The sequence below is a fragment of the Cupressus sempervirens genome, chromosome 1, assembly GCF_028749045.1.
Source record: "Cupressus sempervirens isolate cs-2001-9-10 chromosome 1, ASM2874904v1, whole genome shotgun sequence".
Taxonomy (NCBI): domain Eukaryota; kingdom Viridiplantae; phylum Streptophyta; class Pinopsida; order Cupressales; family Cupressaceae; genus Cupressus; species Cupressus sempervirens.
In genome coordinates this window covers 17,189,623-17,211,604 of record NC_143118.1, presented here as the reverse complement: position 1 = coordinate 17,211,604, position 21,982 = coordinate 17,189,623, and the positions used below count along the sequence as shown (strand labels likewise).

At 34.8% G+C, this 21,982-nt stretch overlaps 1 pseudogene; it reads right to left on the bottom strand.

Moving 5' to 3' along the window:
* Positions 1-200: 200 nt before the first annotated feature.
* LOC149575939 (GDSL esterase/lipase LIP-4-like) overlaps positions 201-21,982 on the bottom strand; it is a 220,757-nt pseudogene continuing 198,975 nt past the window's right edge.

The following is a 21,982-nucleotide window of genomic DNA, read 5'->3' as shown; positions in this document are numbered from 1 at the left end:
GTTCCTACTTACTCTCAAATATTTGAACATCTCTAATTATGGGCAAGAAAAGTACATTCCCTATACTTTACTCTATATGCATCTCTTTGGAAAAAAAAAAAAAAAGAATTAAAAGAGGCAATTAATTACATTAATTTACTGCACTATACTTCAATTAATTTAAATAAGCAATATTTATTATTTTTAAAAATAACAACAAATTAATAAGAGAAGATTGCAAAATTATATTTACCATAAAATACAGGATTACGAATAGCATCATAGATGACAGCATTGATGTCAAATAGTATCCACTATGCATTGGATGATTCCCGATGCAAATTGTTCAATAAAGTATCCAATTGTTGATTGTAGTTGTTAATCGTATTATTAAAGGATATCAAACAACCATATTCATCTTGAAGATCTTTTGTTGGGTTGATAGATCCAAGTACACTAGGTGCATGACCTAGTGGCATTAGATTCATAACCACTATTTTTTAGGCACCTTCATTATAAAGCCTCTACATCCAAAAAAAGGATAATTAGAATAAGATAATTATAATTAATGATGGGTTTTATTTAAATAGTTTTGGAAAATATTTCAAAATTAGTTGATAAATAATTTAAAATATTATTTAGATTTAACATATTGTTGAAAGTAATCAATAATAGGGATCTAAAAGATTTATAATTAATAATTGATTAATTAATAATCTATTTCTAAATCAGAAAACATATAAAATTTGATAATATTTAAAATTAGTATTTATAATAACATGATATTGTGTAATTCCATAATTGTTTTATATAAAATAGGCAAAGTGTTTCATTCTTAAATAATGTTAGTTTTAAAAAATAACTCTTATCTTCTTACATTACAATTAATTTTGTTGTCATAAAATTAATTATAAAATTAACTATTTGTATTTGTAATTTAGGATTTGTTATCTTTTAAATCATTCATTATGTTACTTTTGGGAAAGAAGAACGGGAAAAATTAAATTATTAATTTATAGATGATTTGAAAGAAAATAGTGAATTTTTAAATTGGGGAGGGCTAAAAGAAAATATTTTAAAAGGTAAGATTATAGATTTTCATAGAGAAAGCTTCTTGTCTTTGACAATTTGTATGTATGTCTAAAAAATAAAAATAAAAACTGACATTTTTTCAACGACCAATTAAATATATATAGCAACATATTCTTTCTTACATTAGCTCTTATAGAAGGAAGCTTTGAGATCTATTTTCATGTAGATGATTTTTTAATACTAATATTGATTTATTAATGCTTTAATTTCAACATTTTTTATGAGACCACTAAATTCTCTAGATAGTGAGGCTTTTAATTTCAAACTTCACTACTAAATTTATGGAAGTACAAACCACTAGCTTCAATATATTCCTAAAATGGCGTCAACAATGGCATAATGTGATGGTTAAGTTGTAATGTTGTTGTTCTTGCAATCAAAATTCAAACAAACTTGAGTGTTGTTGTGGGATATTCTAATTAGTAATGAGAAAGTAAGGCGAAATAGTGAAAATGATTCAATTGTGCTATTTATAGGTTTCAAGATATAAATAGAAATAGAAATAGAAATAAAAGTGGATTAAAATAAAAATGAGAGAGTAAGATAATAAGAAGGTGACAATTATAAATAAATATAATTAAAAGACTAAGAAAAGAAGGTGCAAATTAAAATAAATCTGAAAGGAAAATAAAAGATAAAAAAATGAAAATTAGAAATAAAATAATATAAAGTATATAAAAGAGATTTAATTATGCTAGTTTTGAATTTGTTTTCAATTTTGAGTGGTTAGGAATATTACATCATTCCTATTCATGTGACTAGATTTTTTAGTTTTAGAATATTTGTTAGTTTTTTTTTGAATTCATTAGTATTTTTATGATTTGTTGAGAGATATTTATTTTTTGAATATATTGAAAATTATTAAATTATAAATAAAATTTTAGCCTTTGGTGTCAACGAGTTCATTCCTTTTTTTATGGTATTTACATAGATATATGTTTAATGCAATTCAAAGCTTTTTTTTCTTCTTCTATGACTTCGTTCACTAATTTTAATTTATAGGTGTTAAAATTGCAAGAACATCTATAGAAAATATTAACAAGTATTACAGTGGTTGTGGTTGAATGAGGAAGCAATTCAAAATATAATTATTTCACTAATATTTGAACACAAAGTTAAAATTAGAGGATTGAATCTTGTTAGTGGAAGTGAAGAAGGTCCATTTTTTCTTGCATGTCTCTTCTTGATTTGTATAGTACCCAAGATACATAGCCAACACTTTGTTCTAACTTTTAGATGCTCACACGTTATAGGTCTATAAGCTAATCTTGTGTTGGATCACAAATCAATAGATTTAAAAGGAGTAAATCTTGCTAGACTTTATCTTTGAGGATTTCTGGCATGATATGGCCAACTAATAGAAATCAATCAAAATATAATTACTATCTCTTATCTTCAGGCTCCATGAGGCTTGAGTGGGTGTACCCTCTCTCTAATTCCCTTTTAAGTTAGAGTTTTTTAATAGAATATGTTAGTCTTAGATTGGTTTTGACATTTGAGTGTCAACACACTTAACCAAATTCTCAAGATGATGTTGAGTATAATACAGAAGCTGAGCTATAGTGTATGCTAAGCCAAAGAATTCAATGGATGCTGATGAACTTCAAGTGCTGAGTAATCTTTACGTGCCAAGTGAAGTTCAAGTGCTAAGCAAAGTATAGATGCCAAGTCACTATAGATGTCGAATGAAACAAAATTACTATAGGAGCCGAGTGAGCCAATTTTCCTATATGTGTCAAGCATTAGCAACTAGTAAGTGCCAAGTAACACAGAATCAACATACGAGTTTGTGCCTTCACAAACTCAGATGTAAACCATTTTTGGAGCCAACATAGGATGAATCTTGAAGGATCTTGAAGATAAGATCGAATCTTTTGCATTACCTATGCAATCAACATGCAACCAATAAGAAAAATGGAGAAGGCATGCAACCAATAGGAAAAGTGCAAGAGTTGAGTAGGAAATGAAGATTTAATATTGATTGTAGATTCATACCTAACCCTAAGTCTTTGAAATATTTAAAAGGAGGACAAAGACCTATTATTCAAGAGAGAGGATATGCAAGAAATAAGTGTATGGGTGAATTATAGCAAAGTCCAGAAGGGTAAAAAGACTTAGTGAAGAATAGAGTACCATTGTAGAATCTAGTTGATTAAGAACAAAGTATTAGAACCTCAAAGAGTGACATATCAGATCAAGCAAGGGTTAGATCAGTCAAAGCAAAACATGGATCTATAATCAACAATTGAGGATTGCAAGTTATTAGGTCAAAAATCTTCTAATACTTTCTAGCAATTGTATTAGGTATGAAAATCCTATGGACTTAGGTTGGCTTAGTAGCCATTTGTAAAACCTTTAACAGCGTGACATTCCAAGTGAATGTACAAAAGTCCTTTAACCAAGCCTATTTTTAGCAGGGTAGTTAAATCCTTTAACTAGGTCACTTTTAACAGGGTATAAAGTCTTTAACATGATAGGCCTTTCATAGGGTAGACCATTGGAAGTGGTCAAACATTGTAACCTTGAACAATTACATATTGCTACAGTGATACTTTGTGGGTGTCATCCCCACCCAAGTTTTAACTTCTCATTTTGGAGGGTTTCTAGGTTACCAAATTCTTGTGTTATCTATTTTCATGCATGTCTTTTACTTTTCATTTTTATTAAATGAATTAGATGCATGTGGATAATATTTGAAAAGGTTAAAGTTAGTTACTTTTGATTCACCCCCCCCCCCCTCAAAACCAAATCTTCCCTCTTGTTAATTCCAACAGAATATGTAACCAAAGTTATCCAAAATCTTTAAAACTAGGGTAGTGAGACCTAGAGATACAAGAAAAAGAACTTATTATCTCATTATGGAAGTTATACCACTTCTTATCCTTCAACTTTATAAGAAATAAAAATTTGATTAATCTTAAATATCTTTCACTTCTTTCTGTTGGAAATGTAAGAGAGTAATTGAGAGGGGAGGGGTAAATCAGTTAACAAAAAAACAAATCCTTGTCCCTTAGATGTGTCAACAAACTTTCATTGAACATGCAATACTAGATAGCTCGGCTAACATTAGAATTTTACTGTTAGTCAGTTAACAAATAAATCTTAAGATTTATTAATTTGTTTTAACCTTTAGTAACTTAGTTGTAGAAACATAAAGCATAAGAAAATAACACGAACATAGATGACTCCAAGATTTAATGTGGAAACCCAATTTTGAAATAAACAACCTACAACTAGTTACAATAGTTTTCACTCTTCTGAAGTGATCTCTGTTAGGTGCCAACCTTGTTAAAGGTTAAAAAACATATTGTTAAGTATGACCTTGTTAGAGGATTTACATCACCTTGTTAGTAGTGACCTAGTTAGAGGTCTTCAAACACTTCAATATTAAAATGTTACCTTGTTAGAATATTTACAAAATGACTATTAATTCAACTCTGTTAAGAGATTTCTTTACTTCTACAATGGTTACAAAGAAACAACAATTTGACTAGATTTATAAATCAAGTTTCTTTGCAGATTTAGATTTCTATTCTAGCTTGACCTTTGGATCCTTCTCGATGAGATGTTCTTTATAGTTTATCTTTCACACTTTCTTTTTCTACCTTGCCTTCACTCACATATCCATCTTATTTCATATTTCACTTGTTATAATTTATCCTCACAACTTCACCATTCTTATATATCATAAGCTCAAAAAAGTTAGTTTGAATGCCCTTCTAAAATATCAACAAACATCAAAATATTCAAACTCAAATAATAAAATATTTGACAATTATATTATGTTTTCACTCATTCAACACTAGGACTAAACACTCAATTGATACTGTGACTCCTTTGATACCCAACCACTCAATCAATACTACAAGAAGGAATCCTTTTATTAGCTAGCTATTTGATTAATACTAAAAAGTCTTTATTACCTAACTGCTCAGTTAATACTAAAATATACAAGGTTAATACCACAAACTCTGCATTGCTCAATTAATGCTAAAATTTGTGTAAACATCAATGACAATACACACTTGAATGATTATTTTCAACAAACTTTCTCTTTGGCATTGATGGAAACACACCATGTCAACATAGACTGATAAAACATGAGTAATAATATAATATCCTTAGTTTCATTCTAATTCTCATCCATACTAACACACTCTAAGATCCTTCTTGGATTTTTCTCTATTGTTTTCCTATCAATACTCTAATGTAAATTTTATCCCTCTTAGTTGATCATTCCATCATTTGAGTATCTTCCTTCTGAGATACAAAACTACCCCTCTTTCATTCTAAAATTTAAATTTCCTCAATCTTCCATGTTGACACTAACTTCTTCCTCTTTGACATCAATTTCCAAAGGATTCAGACTTTGAAGTTACAATGTACCTTTTGTACTAATTCATATACAATATGTTATGTATTTCACTACATCTACTATGAATTGAGAAATGCAATTTTACTTCTTGCTTGTCCAAGATACTAACCTCTTTCCAAGAACAAATGCTCCTCCACTAGTACTTATTCTATCATCAATGCTTCCTACCTTATTTGCATTAGTAAAGGCTCTTAACTCAAGATTTCCTCCTTTCCTATACCATAAACCATAATCTTCAATTCCTTTTAGATATCTCAAAATTCTTTTGACTACCATCATGTGATTTTCTTTAGGATTAGTAGAAAATCTTGCAACTATGTGAATTGCCAATGCAATATCAAGTTTGGTGTGAACCACATATTGAGGTTTCCCAATCATTGATCTATAAGTAGTCTAATTTACCTCCTTTTAATCATCATTCTTTGAGAGCTTATCTCTAGTAGACATAGGTGTTCCAACTAGTTTGAAATATTCCATTCCAAATACTTTCAATGATTCCCTAATGTATTTTGATTGAGTGATGTATATGTCATCCTTCATATGATAAAATTTTAGACCCACAAAGAATTTAAGCTCTCCAAACATTTATAGTTCAAATTCTTTCCTCATTCCCTTAGCCAATGACTTGCATAACATCTCATCACCACCAAATATGATATCATCGATAAATATTTCTATAAGCAATATTTTATCCTATGGTCCTTCTATAATATACAAATTTTTGTTATCATTTGTCTTTCCAAATCCAATTTTTATCAAATATCCATCTAGTATTTCATACCATGCTTAAGGAGATTTCTTTAATCCACATAAAGCTTTATCAAGTTTACATACCATGTTTATTTGGCTTGGATCAATGAAACCTTCAAATTGTTCAATGTAGACTTCTTCTTCTAAGACTCCACTCAAGAAATTTGATTTGACATCCATCTGATACACTTTGAATCCCTTTTGTGCTACATATGCTAGAAGTGTTCTAACTCCTTAAAGTCTTGCAATAGGGGAAAATGTTTCCACATAATCAATACCTTTTTCTTGAGCATAATCTTTGCATACTAGTCCTGCCTTATTTCTTGTCACTTCTCCTTTCTCATTCAACTTATTTTTGAATATTCATTTTGTACCAATCACATTCTTATCCTTGGGTTTCAGAACTAGATATTTGGTTTTATTATTTTCTATTTTCTCAATCTCTTCATTCATAGCTTCTATCAAAATTTCATTTTTTAAAGCATCTTTAAAGATCTAGGCTCAACTTCACTAAGTAAACATGTACCTTTTGGTTTGTTTCTTATCAGTATGCCTTCTATCTCTCCTCTAATTATTTGATTAGGTGTATGGTGTCTTCTGGCATATTTGGTAAGTCTTGGATCTTTCCTTCTTTTCTTTAAACTTGTTTCAATTGGTTCTCTAGGATCTTCATCTTTTTGCTTGCTCTCCTCTAATTGATTTAACTATTGCTTGGGAACCTCTATCTGTGACTTGAATTGCATTGCCTATGACTCAAGTTGCACTGCCTAGGGTCACATCTTAGGTTGAACTAACCATGACTTGGGTTGACCTGCCAAAGAATTTCTAGGTGCACTTAGTTTCTAATTGGCTTCATCCTTCATGTGTAAAGTCTCAAGTTCTTCTTGATAATAAATACACTTTTTGTAATCTCGAGGCTCTTTGTTGCTATGTTCATCACTTTTTTCCACAAACTCATCAATCTTTACATGGGAAATCTCTGTGACTTTGTGAGTGATAAGATTTAGACATTTGTATGCCTTTCTTCTATTTATGTACCCTAGGAATATCCCTTCATCACTTTTTGCATCAAGGTTTCCTTTCCTTACATCTTTTAAGATATAGCATTTTCTTCCAAGTACTTTGAGATAAAAAACATTGAGTTTGTAACCATATCATAATTCATAAGGTGTTTTTTTGTACCTTTATTCAATTGAACTCAACTCGGTGTATGGATTATTACATTGATTCCTTCTCTCTAGTATTTTGGTGCAACATTATTTTCTATCATTAGTGTCCTTTCACATTCCATGATGGATCTGTTCCTTATTTCTAATATTCCATTTTTCTCTAGATTTCTAGGTGTTGATACTTGCCTTTTGATTCCTCTTTCATTGCAGAACTAATTGAATTCATGTAATTCTTACCCCTAGTTGACTTTTCTATTGTATTGCCAAACTCTTTTAGGCCAGCTTTATGTTTATACTTGATGATCAGTAACATTGTTTTCTAGATTGTTGGATATTGTTTCATATTAAGTTGATATATAGATAGATAGGTAGATAGAGATTTACCTACCTATTTTAGCTACCTCATGATTGTTTGATGATGATGTATATGCTCATGTAGTGACTTTTAGTTATTTAATGATGTTAGTTAGATGAACAATTTATATGCATTTTCTATGGATACTTACTCCATACTTACATGTGTATGGTGTACGTGTATGTTTTCCTTATGTTTGATGTTTCTAATGTGGTTGAGGAAGGGAGATGTAGTCACTTACTAGTTGGGATGTGCACAATGCACCACTTCTTGTCATTGCTTGTTTAGTTCAAAATATATGTATCTATACATGCATGAAGTATATGCAGATTACAGATAGCGGATACAACTTCCCTAAATTACTAGGATGAGCATACCCTATTGCAGTATTTCAATGGTATAAGTGGGAAGATAATTCTTGAGTCTAAAACCTAAACCCTAAGCCAATTGTCCTAGAAAGTAGGACAAGTATCTGAGTTAGTTTAGTGATCTAAATTTGTCAAGTGACATAAATTTCTGATTTTGACCCAAAAGTTTGATTTTGTTCTTTGCCTTCAGTTTAGTTGTCATATTTGGTTTTGTGGGTCTATTGTGATTTTTTGTTATAATTAAATCAAATTAAAAGATAATTTAATGATTTAATTTAATGAAAATTTTATAATGAAAATTAATATTTAATTATATTTCAATTAATTAAATAAAAGGATTAAATATAAAGATTTTCTTAAAGTTCTATTTTTAGAAGATTTATATTTATTTAAGTTAATAATAATTTATTTAAGAGTTTTATTTTAATAATAAACTCTAAATAATGTTATTAGTTGAATTAATAAATATATTATTAAAGCTTCTCATGATTTAAAGAGAGAGAGACAACATAATTTAATAAAGTTTATTTTAATTAAATTGCATAAAGCTTATGCATGAAATTAAAATATAATAAATTAATTACATAGAAAGCAAACTAATTTAATAAAGATATTTTAAATTGCAAAAAACATGTATGAAAATGTAAAAGATAATTAAATATTAAGAGAATATTGATCAGTGAGTTCCCTCATGTGATTGCATAATTAGAGCTCCAAATTAGGGGAGAACTCTTTATTAGAGATCTAGAGCTCATTTTGTGGGATACCAAGGAGTTTGGAGAAGTGATTTTCAGAGGAAAGGGATTTTCTCATGTTCTTCATGTATTTGCATGTTTGCGGGTTAGCATCAAATTCAGTTATCTATGTTTGAGGAATGAAGTTTTTTGTTGAAAGCTGGGTTTTGGAGGAGCAATTCTTAGAGAAGTAGGATTTCTCACATGCTTTGTTTGTTTGCATGTTTGTGTTTTAGCATCAGATCCAGGTACGATCTCATGGTTTATTTGTATAGTAGTTTTTTTTCTTTGAACTTCTGTCTTCTCTGTGTCAGTAGCTTATTCTGGTTTTAGAATGTTTTTTAAGTTAAACCTCTTGTATGCAAATTGATTATTCTTTGATTAAGAAATATCTATTTCAAAATGATTTTGGATTTGAAGCCTTTGCATTAAAATTATTGCTCTTTGTTTCTTGAGAATATCTATGAAATGATTTAATTTGGAACCTTTGTTTGATTGATTGAAAATTGAGATGTGGGTAGTGTAAAGAAAATCAATTTTATTTTATGGATATTTGATTGCTTGACTTGGGTTTGTATACTAGGTTTATATTAGCAAAATTATTATTATTATTATTATTATTATATTCAATAATGTAATTACTATGTAATCACATTATTCAATATTTAGAAAAAAATGAGATTGTTGTGAATTTTTATGGGAGGGGGCATATTTGTTTTATTTATTTTTTTAAAAAAAATTAAAGTTTAAAAAATGATGAAGTGGTGGGCAGGGCCAGCAACCCCCCATCCAACTCTCCATTCTACCTCTCAGCTTCTCCTATTGTCGATGGTGGTATTGTTGCACATCAGATATTACTGCAACAGTAGCAGTACAAAAGTATTACTGCTACAGCAACAACCTGCTATGGCAACACTACCGCAAGGCCAACGGGCCTTTAAATAAATGTTAGTAATTTTTTATTTACTAAATGGGTATGTGTAGGATCATGGTGTGCCAAAAAGTGGTGATGTGAAAAAAGTGGAGTTTGAAAATGTATAAAAGCATTTCAAAATCTACTCTGACTTCTTTCCACCCATCCTGATACGAAAGCTAAAAAGTTTGAACCAAGTCTTTTTAGGTATCTAGTCAGTAATTGAGTACTTGATATCATATTGGGTATCCGATATGATACCGGATACTGAAAACCTATGACTTATATTTAAAAAAGCAAAACCTGAGAGCTATTTCACATAGCATTTTTTGTTTTATTGTTGAGCTCCATTCGGGTATTAGATTTCTGAATGGGTATCAGATAAAGGTAAGTTTTGTTTTGGTTTTTTAATGTTTTGAATGAATATTATAAATTAGTTATTTTAAATAGAATTTGTTAAAAATTAAGTTTTTTTAATAAAAATGATTGAAATTTAAGTTTTTTAAAATAGAAATTATGTTTTGAAAATTAATAGGTATGGCTGACTTAGATGATAATTCTGAGGTAGGAAATAATGTTCCTCATAATCCTCCACCAAATGATCTAGTAACCCCTCAAAACCATCCGCCAAATGATCCCCTACCCCCTCAAAACCCTCATCGAATTGAAGATTTGATATTTGAAAATCTCACTAAACTGAGGGTTTTGCGAATAACATATAACAATATACTCACATTGGATCCCATGTTATCCATATTAAACACCATAGTGGATAATATTGAAACACTTACTAATGAACAAAATGTTGCTCTTTGCTGGCATGAGCAAATGCATGCCATGTTTGATGATGGGTTAGACTATGATGTAGTTGCAACCCTAAATATAACTAAAAATGATATAGTTAGCCCTTTGTAGACCCAAAAATTGTGAAACAAGTAGAATGCACAAAGCCCAAATATTCAATTCAATGATGCACAAATGAGGCTATGCATGCTAACTTTTGGGATAGTTGGTAGATAGTTTTGACATCTCTTCACACAACAATTTAGAGGTGCCATTCTATTTCATTAAAAAATTGTATTCCAAATTTTTGTTGCACCTCAAGGTGAACTATTGGAGCATGAGGCCCAACATGGGTGTAGGAGGAGGAGCTCCTCAAAATAGACCCTTTTCTCAATAGAAGAAAGCTAGCACTTTTGTCTACCTATTGATGTTCCCCCCTCCTCTAGTGCAACTTTCTAATATCATTATAGATGCTAGCTCTCAGACTATTAGAGTCATCCATAGATTGAGTAGCCTATTGATATCCTAGGCTAGGTCAGTGTTGCCTCCTCATGTTGATGATGTTAGCGCAAGTTCATCAACAGTGAGCTCATCACATGTTTGTGTGCCCCATACTTGCATAATGTGAAAAAATATTTTTCTGTGTCCCATAGTTGATCTTTCTGAGTATCAATTTATATTTGAGGAGGATACAAAAAATGCATGTATAAAGGCTACACACCCTAACATGAGAGAGGAAGGGCATGGAAGCCTTCTATATTGGTATGTGTATACATTTTTTTTGTTATGACATATGCAATTCAAAGTAATCTTTATAATAGAGTAATTTTAACCCATATTGACTTATACATGTATGTGATCTTCGTTCATGTTTAGTTGATGCTTGAGGAGGAGCTTAGACAGGTTGATAATGTCATGCTCTCGGCTATTTCATTTGGCCTTGAGTCATCTATGGTACATTATGTTGTGTTCTAATTATTTTTCTATTTGATATTGGAGCATATATGGTTTCTAATCTTTCTTTTTCTCTTGCAAGTATCACCTATCAATGGGGGGCATAGTGCGGGAGGTGAGGCACAACCCATTGACACGAGAAAGGTAATTAGGTGCTTAAAAAGTGATTAAATATTGATGCATTATTGTAAAATATTTGTGGTAATGAAATTTAATTTCATTCTTTATTGTACACGGCATGGATGCTGGTGATGAGTCTAGGTAGATTCCACATCTCAAACCCTCTGGCATTTCCATTCTAAATGAGAGCCCCAATGTATGTATAAGTAACATTTATTTTTATTTTCCTTATTTTTATAAATAAATTTAAAACTAATTTCCATGATATTAACAACTAGTATTTTGTATCTTAAAGGAAACACCTAATGCACAAGAGGTTGGATGCTAGAGTTTTGTATCTTTGCTAACGCAACCATTATATCTAGAGAAGGAGTCCATAGAGATAAGTTGTAGTTTGAATTCTTGATTATATGTTATAAGTTTAGCATAATATGAATTATAATGTTATAGTTTAAGCTATAGATTCATCTGATAAACATACTTGAACATACATAGGCCATAATCAATGAGGTTCAAGCATTGTTGAGGACATGTGAGAGGACTCCTGACCGACGAAGGAGGTTGATGAGAGAGGTATTTATGATGAAATTTTAATACTATAAATCTTCACTAAAAAAAGGATCATTATGCATTTGAGTAATTCAATGTTAGATACATAGAATTATATAACTTTAGTAGTCTAACTTTGGGTTTTCCTTTTTTGTTTATATAGGAGGCATCTGATCCATCTAGTGCATCTAAAAGGCTACATTTTGATCATCCACTAGTAGCATAGGTAGTATAGTTGTCATAGGATACATCATGAGACATTTTGAGATGGCATATGCCACATTGTATATAGAAACATTGACATTATACACATTCTTATGGCATGATTAGCCATATTTTGTATATGAATCTATGTATTAAGATATATATTTGCATAATTTGTCTATGGATACATGAAATTTGTGTATGTATGTGTGTGTATGTGTGTGTGTGTGTGTGTGTGTGTGTGTGTGTAATTTATCTATGGATACATATATTTTGATATATATATTTTTTTCATTTATGTGCACAATGATATACATATTAATTTAGTATAGTATTGTTCAATTTATCATGGATCATGTGTATTGTTCATGTTTATGGAATATCATTCATTTTGATCATGTTTGTTATATTTGATTCAAATGAAATAATTTGTGAATAACATTGTAACAACTTTTATTACCAAATTTAGATGCAATTTTTAATTTGAAAATGCTATCATATATATTTAATTTGAAATGATCTATGCAATCCCTTAAGATGTCACTATGGTTCACCCACCCAAACACACTTAGAGCACCTTGGAAATGAGATAGGTTATTATGGGCCTCGACATGATCATCCTGTAGCATTTGAAATTTTATCGATAGCCCCCAAAAGCTTAGAGTTACGACCCTCAAAAGATTGACCTCAAAACACACTTAGAGAACCTTAGAGACTCTTCAGTATGGAGTGGCTATGAAAGATGGAGGTTCTCTGCAGTTGGAACAAGAGTGTCACTAGGGTTCACCTACCCATCTTGAGCTAATGGTGCTAATAATTTTATGCCAAGATCACAGGTTTCAAAGTTACGTAGTGGTGCACCTATGAACTGAGACACACTATGAGTTTTGGCATCAAGCAAGATCATTGTGCTGAATCCAAATAGAATATGTTCTCTTGAAAATGAGATAGGTTATTATAGGCCTTAGTATGAATGTCTTGTAGAATTTTAACATTTCATTGATATCTCCCATGAGCTCTGAGTTACGAGCCTCAAAAGATCAACTTAGAAACACACTTAGAGCACCTTAGAGACTCTTTGGTATGGGGTGGCCACAAATGATAGAGGCTCTCTATAGCTAGAACAAGGGTGTCACAAGGGTTCACCCACCCATCTAGAGTTAATGGCGCTAACATTTGATGCCAAGATTAGCAGTTTCAAAGTTACACTATGATGCACCTATGAACTGAGGCACACTGTGAGTTTTGACATCGAGTGAGATCATTGTGCTGAATCCAAATGGAATGTGATCTATTGAAAATGAGATAGGTTATTATATGCCTCAACATGAAAATCTTTTAGCATTCAACATTTCATCGATAGCCCCCATGAGCTCTGAGTTAAGACCCTTAAAAGATTGACCTTAAAATGTAGTTAAAGCACCTTGGAGACTCTTTGCTATGAGGTGGCCGCGAATGATAGAGACACTCTATAGCCAGAAAAAGAGTGTCACTAGGGTTCACCCTCCTATTCAGAGCTAGTAGTGTTGATGATTTGTGTAGAACAAGATTTAGTATGCAAAGAACATTAACAAATAAAGTAAACATTCACAAACCAAAAAATTAATTCACATATATGCTTAGACAAAGAAAGCAAACAAGAAGTGCAAACCTCACAAGAGAAAACACTCCATGCTTTCTTGATTCTGTAGATGTGTCCTTTTTCTGTGGATGTATGCTCAAGATGCTCAAAAGCTGCTTCAATGGAGATGGGTAATGGAAAATTGGTAGCTTTGTGAGCTCTCAATTTGGCATTATAAGGGTATGGTTGATGGCTTTGGTTCTCAAAATAGCATGGTAACTTTAGCTCAAAGATTGTTGATGAAATGGCTTGGGATGGGATTCAATTTATAGGCTAAGGGGTAGAGGGATGGAGGGCTTAGATGCAAGGATGGATGAAGGCTTAAGGAGGGCTAAGATGCACTCAGAGGGGAGAACATGGATTGTGCTTGTTTAGCACTAATGGAAAGGTGACACTTGTCACAAGGAGGATGAGTGTGAGAGGGTAGGGTAAAGGGTTGGTTAAAGGCATGATGAGTAGGGTTGAGTATGTAAGAGGGATGTAAGAGGAATGAGTGTGGAAGAGGGAAGAGTGTGGAAGATGGGTGTAAGAGTCATGAGTGGGCTTGTAAGAGTCTTTTATGTTTTGTAAGAGCACTCATGACTTAGTGGTTGGGTTTTTTGAGGGGAGACTTTGGTTTGGATTAGGAAAGTCTTAAACTTGTTTAAGGAATGTGACAACATTAGGGGGTGGATTAGGCTTGGTTTTAGGATTAGATTAGGGATGTTAGAGATGTGCAAGTGGATGGCATTAATGAGGGTGGGTGAGTTAGTGGCTAAGCTTGGTTAGTATGGGTGGATGGGGTGGATTAGGCTAAATGGAGGATTAGAGATAGGTTAGGGATTTTTGAATTTGAGGATTTCATTTATCAAATAGATTTATTTAATAAATGGGGATTTTTGGAATTAGATAGGAGAAAAGGATTTAATTGATAAATAATAGATTATTTGATTTATCAATTTAGGACTATAGATGATTAATTAAATTAATCAACTAGGGGATGACAAAGGATTAATTAAATAGAAATTTAATTAATAATTCCTTTAGAGATGGCTAAATTAGATTACCAAAGTAGTGTAATCAAATTTAGGTGTCTACATTTTGCCCCTCTTTGACATAGTGTTGAGACAACACTATTTCAAAGAAGTTCAAATGAAGACGACACGAGGAAGATGTTTTAGCAACAAGGTTGCCCCAGTCTCAGATAAGAAGAGGAGAGACTAGACTTAGATGATGCCCTCTCAAGAAGGCGACGGGGAGAGAAATGAGGCTCGACGACTTCTTGAAAAGTACAAGAAATTGAGACGAGCTGAGATGCAGGTTGGCGAAGAGAAGGGGCTGAATTAGCTCAAACTCTCACTACGGGAGAATGATAAAGGGAAATCAGAGGCACAATAGTAAATCAAGCTTAAGACTTTCTAGGATTGGGGGGGTGGGGAGATGGAGGAGCGGAGCACTATAAAAGGAATTCATGTTAGGGAGATGGATGATAGAATGATAAAGCTGATGCAACAAGATTTCAAAGAGTCAGACTGGCGGAAGATGGGTTTCAGAGATCCCTAGGACTAGGATTGTGGATCTCGAAAGATGAGGCTTGGTGGATTGATTTGATTGGTGGATCCATAAGACTAGGATTGTGGATCCCTAAAGCTAAGCGTGAGGAGTGATTCAAAGAGATACTGATGCATAAGCTAGGATAGGAGTTGGATATGGATGAGGGATAATGGAGATGAAGGGAATCCATTGAAGCTTTTTGAGCGGGGGGATACTTCAAAGAGAAGTACCAGCATGTAGTTGAGCACTAGATTTGCTATAGGATTGTTGGTTAATTGCCAGGGTTACCAAGAACATCAAGGATTTTTTACCAACTGTCCAGAGGACTGACGAACTGACTCAAAACAAACACACAAGGATTGCCCCAGTATCACACATGAATCCCAGAGGAAGCAGCGTGGAAATGACACTAGGTAACCCACAAGAAAAAAAAGAAAACAAGCAAAAGACCTGATCAAGACCTTACGCTCTAATTGCCCCATTTGCAGCATACCATGATATGGAAGATCGTGGCAACCTTGAGGAGGGAACAAGGAGATTGCTTGGAAAAGATATTTTAAGACCCAAAAGGGAAGATCCCAAATCAAAAGAAAGTGAAAATCCAAAAGAGAATTGTTTGCCAACGAGATGGGTAGGACGAGGTACTAACGGACCAAGATCAGACATGAGGAAAGCTATATCCTGCAAGAATCTATCAGAGAGCACCTAAGCTGATGGATCTGAATGAGTGATGTGTCTGGCAAGCTGAACTAAGAAGGATAACACTTTGGTGATAGGAGATCTAGCTAAAGGATGCATTGGAATATCTAACCAAGGTGTGTGATGTGTGCAAGATGTTGACCAAGGATGAACTAACACGAAATCTGGATAGATACAATGATACTAAGCTAAAGAGGATGTACAAGCCGACAAACCAAGATATGTTACAAATGTACAAGATTGTTCATGTTTTGGTTTTTTGTGAGATGGAAATGTTTGTGAAGGATGGGATGTCTATAATAGTTGATAGGTAGATAGGTAGATGGTTTGTGAAAAGCTTAAGGAAAATGGGATTTTGTGTGTGCATGTGATAGGATACAAGCTAAAATACAAGATTATTTACAAGCTAGAATATGGTACAAGCTTTGGACAAGATTCAAATATATACAAGGTATGGTACAAGATTTACAAGGTATAATACAAGCTTTGATACAAGATTTACAAGCTGTACAGGAGGTATTGACAAGCTCCATCAGATTTTGGATATTTGATTGGAACACCAAGGGAACAAGCAGGTGTTTTATGGGATGGTGGGTGGATGGATGAGGGATAGGATAGTGATAGATAATGGATTAGTCTTTAGCACACAAGGCGCCTGAATTACCAGGTTTTCACCAAGGTACCTATCCAAGGCGCTTGAATTGCCAAGTTTTCACCATTGGACGCTTATTTCTCTTTACTATTTTTTTTTGTATTTTTCAAAAGCTGGGTATACCAAGGATCTTCAAGCATAGAACTTCTTGAGATGAATGATGTTAGTGGGATCATTCAAGAGTTCTCCTTCTGGTGTAGATAATTGATAGGCTCCGGAGCCAAAGGAGGTAGTAACCACATAGGGACCAAGCCATGTAGGTTCAAACTTGCCTTTCTTTTCTTGATCTGCTTAGACTTTCATATTTTCTTTGAGGACCATATCACCTGGCTGAAAGTGTTGTGGGAGCACCTTCTTGTTGAAATTCCTTTTGAGATGAGTTTGGTAGACCGTGAGATGGTCATAGGCTTGTTGTCTCATCTCATCTAAGAGATCTAGCTAGGTGAGTTGAGCTACTCTGTATTCTTCATCTGAGATTTTCCCTCGCAAAGATATGCGTAGTGACGGAAGTTCAACTTCTATAGGTAATACCGCTTCAGCACCATAGACTAGGGAGTATGGAGTTGTGCCTGTGGATGTACAAAAGGAAGTTTGATAGGCCCATAGGGCCAGATTTATTTGAAGGTGCCAATCACGGCCGGAATCATTGACAACTTTCTTGAGGATTTTGAGGAGGGTTTTGTTAGTTGCCTCTGCCTGGCCGTTACCTTGTGGGAAATATGGGCTAGAAAAGCGGTGATGGATGTGGAGGGAAGTGCATAATTCTTCCATGTTGAGATTTTCAAAGTTACCTTCGTGGTCAGTGAAGATGGTGGATGGGATGTTGAAGCGGAAAACAATGTGGTACAAGATGAACTTGGAGACTTGAACTCCTGTAGCTGAGACTAGGGGGACTGCTTCCACCCACTTAGTGAAATAGTCTATAGCTATTATTATCCATTTATGTCCATCAGATGAGAGAGGGGTGATAGTTCCAACTAGATCAAGGCCCCAACAAGCGAAAGGCCAAGGTGGTGCAATAGGCTGTAGATCTTGTGCTGGAGCATGCACAAGATTTGCATGTTGCTGACATGGGAGACACTTTCTGACAAAGTCACAAGAGTCTTCTTCAATGGTAGACCAATAGTAGCCTGCTCTAAGGATTTGTCATGCTAGGACAATACCACTCGTGTGGGCACCGCAAAGTCCAGAATGTACTTCTTTTAATGCCATCGCGGCCTCATTTTCATCTAAACATCGAGAGAGAGTATCGTGATAACCCCGACAATATAAGGTATTGGCTATGATAACATAGCGGGATGATTTTCAGATGAGGTTCTGGCATTGGGTACGTGTGAGGTGAGGGGATATGATACCATCATTTAGGTAAGCATGAATTTCATGGTACCAAGGGGATTGGGGACCAACCAAGATATAAACATGGTTTGAATCCTCATTCGCATAGGCAGGTGTCAGGAGCTGCTCAACTAAAAACTCATATTGCGTAGCTTCTTGGGGAATTTCCAAGAGCGAGCCGATAGTGGCCATGGCATCTGCTGCCTTGTTCTGCATTCGAGGCACTTGTGTAAACTGAAGCTTTGTAAAATGCTGGGTCAGCTGATCAACTAGCTCTTTGTAGGGTAATAGCTTTTTATCTTTGGTTTGATATTCATTTAAGACTTGTTTGATGATGAGTTGGGAATCACCAAAGACTTGTAACTCAGTGATATTCCATTCTACAGCTATCTTTAATCCTGCTACAAGAGCTTCATATTCTGCTATATTGTTGGTGCTAGGGAATTGTAGCTTGAAGACTTTTGAAATGTAATCTCCTTGAGGTGTAACTAATAATATTCCTGCCCTTGATCCATGAGAGGTGTATGAGCCATCAAAATAAAACTTCCATGGGGGCTATTCTTCAATTAGGCAGATATGCTCATTTGGAAATTCTGTGAGCAAAGGATATGCATCTACTAGAGGTGCATTAGCTAGGTGATCTGCTATAGCTTTCCCTTTGATTGCCTTTCTGTCCACATACTGGATGTCAAACTCACTTAGTAGCATAACCCATTTGGCCAAACGGCCTGTAAGTGCTGTTCTGGAGAGCATATACTTGAGAGGGTCAATCTTGGAGACTAGTTGGATGGTATGACTTAGCATGTAGTGTCGAAGCTTTTGAGTTGAGAAAACAACTGCCAAACAAGCTTTTTCCATAGGAGTGTAATTGAGTTCATAACCAACTAGGGTTCTACTGATATAGTAGATGGCTCTCTCTCTGCTATAATCATCATGTTGTGCTAGAAGTGCCCCTAGAGCAGTAGGTGTTGCTGATATATATAAGATCAAGGGACGACCAGGAACTGGTGGAACCAAGATAGGGTGATTGGTGAGGTACTACTTGAGCTGATCGAAGCTACGTTGACATAAAAGATCCCACTTGAAGTTCTCATTCTTCTTTAGCAAGTGTGAAAATGGTGTACACTTATCTGCAAGTTGGGAGATGAAGCGCCGGACAGATTGAAGTTTTCCCTGAAGAGAGCGAAGTTGTCGCAGTGTCTGGGGAGGAGGCATGTTTAAGATAGCCTTGACCTTTTTGGGGTCGATCTCTATACCTCGTTTAGAAACTATGAAGCCTAGAAGCTTGCCAGATGTGACCCCAAAGACACACTTCTTGGGATTTAGCATGAGATGATATTGGGCCAACCTATCAAAGAATTTCTCTAGGTCAGCAAGATGATCCATGAAGGTGTGAGATTTGACTAGGATATCATCCACATAATCCTCCAAAATGCTATGGATAAGATCATGAAAAATGGTTGTCATAGCTCTTTGATAGGTAGCCCCAGCATTCTTTAGGCCAAAAGGCATCATGGTGTAGCAAAAGGTTCCCCAAGGGGTAGTGAATGTTGTCTTATGCTGGTCCTCTTCTACAATCTTGATCTGATTATACCCAGAAAATGCATCCATAAGGGATAGAATTTCATGTTCAGCTGTAAGATCTACAATCATATCTATGTTGGGCAAGGGAAAATCATCCTTTGGACAAGCTTTGTTAAGATCTCTAAAATCAGTGTAGATTCTGATGTCACCGAAAGGCTTAGTGACAGGGACCATGTTGGAGATCCATTCTGAGTAGTCGATAGGTCGGATAACCTTCGCAGCTAACATTCTTTCTAGTTCAGCTTTGACTAGTAATGCCACCTTGGGGTGCATTTTTCTAAGCTTTTGTCTGACGGGCTTGATCTTTGGATCGACTGCAAGATGATGAACTACAAGCTTTGGACCAAGTCCTGGCATGTCCTGATATGACCATGCAAATTGGCCAATGTTCTCTTGTAAAACCTCAAAGAGGAGGTCAGCTTGGCCTTGTGATAGGGATGCAGCAATGTGAACAATTCTAGGGATCTCTGAAGAACCAATGTTGACTTCTCTAGTATCCTCTATTAGAATAGAAGACACCTCTGGTCGATTATCTTGAGGAGGCAATACTAAATCCTCATGTTCTGCTTGTGGCTCTGAATTTTCTTGCTGAGGGGTTCTCTTCGCTGCCTTAGCTAGTCCCAGATTTACCTTAGTTCCAGTTTTGGGTGTATCGAAACTAGGTTGGGGATTTTCTCCAAAATACCCCTTAGGATCTAGCTTGTAGATGTAGGTAGAATCTGGCTTTGTCTTCTTATGAGGAGTTTCAGCTCCCATGAATCTTAGAAGCGCTTCCTCTGATGTGAAATCATCAATATGTATGACACTTGGTTGGTCCCAATCTATGAGTTGTGGATGAGCAAGTGGTAGGTCAATGAGATGGATGGATAGTTCTCGGAGAACAGAGTCTCCTAGGAAGATTTGGTCTGGGATATCGTCGTAGGCTCTATTTTCAACTTCCTTAGGAATTTCTTCAATTTCGACAAGGTCGCAGTGGATGTTCGAAAAAGCGTGACCGTTCTCATTGGTGCCAACAGTTGTGGGTATGCCAAAGCCAACACCTGACTTTATTTCCCAATTATGTGCTTCGATGGGACATTACATGCCCCTTTCTTCTGGTCCTAGTCCACCTCCTTAATAGTTCCATTTTTTAGTGATGAGCTTATGTTGTTGGGGATAGTTCTGGCTGAAGTGATCAAGGTGTGCTTGATTTCTTGGAGGTGCATCCTTATGTAGCCAATTGTTGATATCTGGAGTGAGCTCCTCATGAAGAGGGGTTTTTGAGGACACAAAGGTGGTTGGGCCAAACTGTTTGTATCGAGGAGGTGGAATCTCCTTAGCTTTGTGATATGTTGGCCATCCATGGGTATGTGGATCAAGTGGGATTGCTCCAACAGAAAATGCATCTGATAGACTATATTCTCCACAACCTTTGTTGTTGATCTTTACAGTTGATAGGGTGGAGGCAAGGATGGTTTCTGCATCATTACAAGTGTGGGATGAGCTGGCGATGGCTGTGCCGATGTCTATTCCAGGGCAATGGTTTGTATATGAAGCTTCAACCGCATTGCAGTAAGCAAAGGGTTCTGGATCGACATGGATGGTTACCTCAGTGCCCTAATGTGGAAATTTGATGCACTGATGGTAGGTGGATGGAACGGCCTTCATAACATGAATCCATGGGCGACCGAGGAGGATGTTAAATGGTAGGTTTAGATCAACAACATGGAAAACTGTCTCTTGAATGACTGGCCCAACCTTGATTGGTAGCAAAATAGTCCCTTCTATGGTCCTTTCCAAGTTGTCATAAGCTTTGATGGTGATAACCTCACTGATCATAGCTGCCTCAGTATACCCAGCTTGTTTTATGAATTTTAGGGTGCAAATGTTCAAGGCTGATCCATTATCTATCATTACTCTTTTCACGGCAAAATTGGATACCATGATGGCTATGCGAAGTGGAAGGGTGTGATCTGGCTCAACTGTGGGTATGTCAATGGGTTTAAAAGATAGGGCACATGAGGATGAAAGGTGTCCAACAAGATTATGAAAATCAGTAGCATTGATATCAGAAGGGACACGGGATTCTATGAGAGCACTGTCAAGGATGTCTTTGTACACAGGACTAGTGCGGAGAAGGTCTAAAATGGATATTTGGGCTGGCATGTTCCCAAGGTGTTCCAAGATATTGTACCAACTTTTTGATGGAGCTGATGGTGTTGATGAAACTGGTG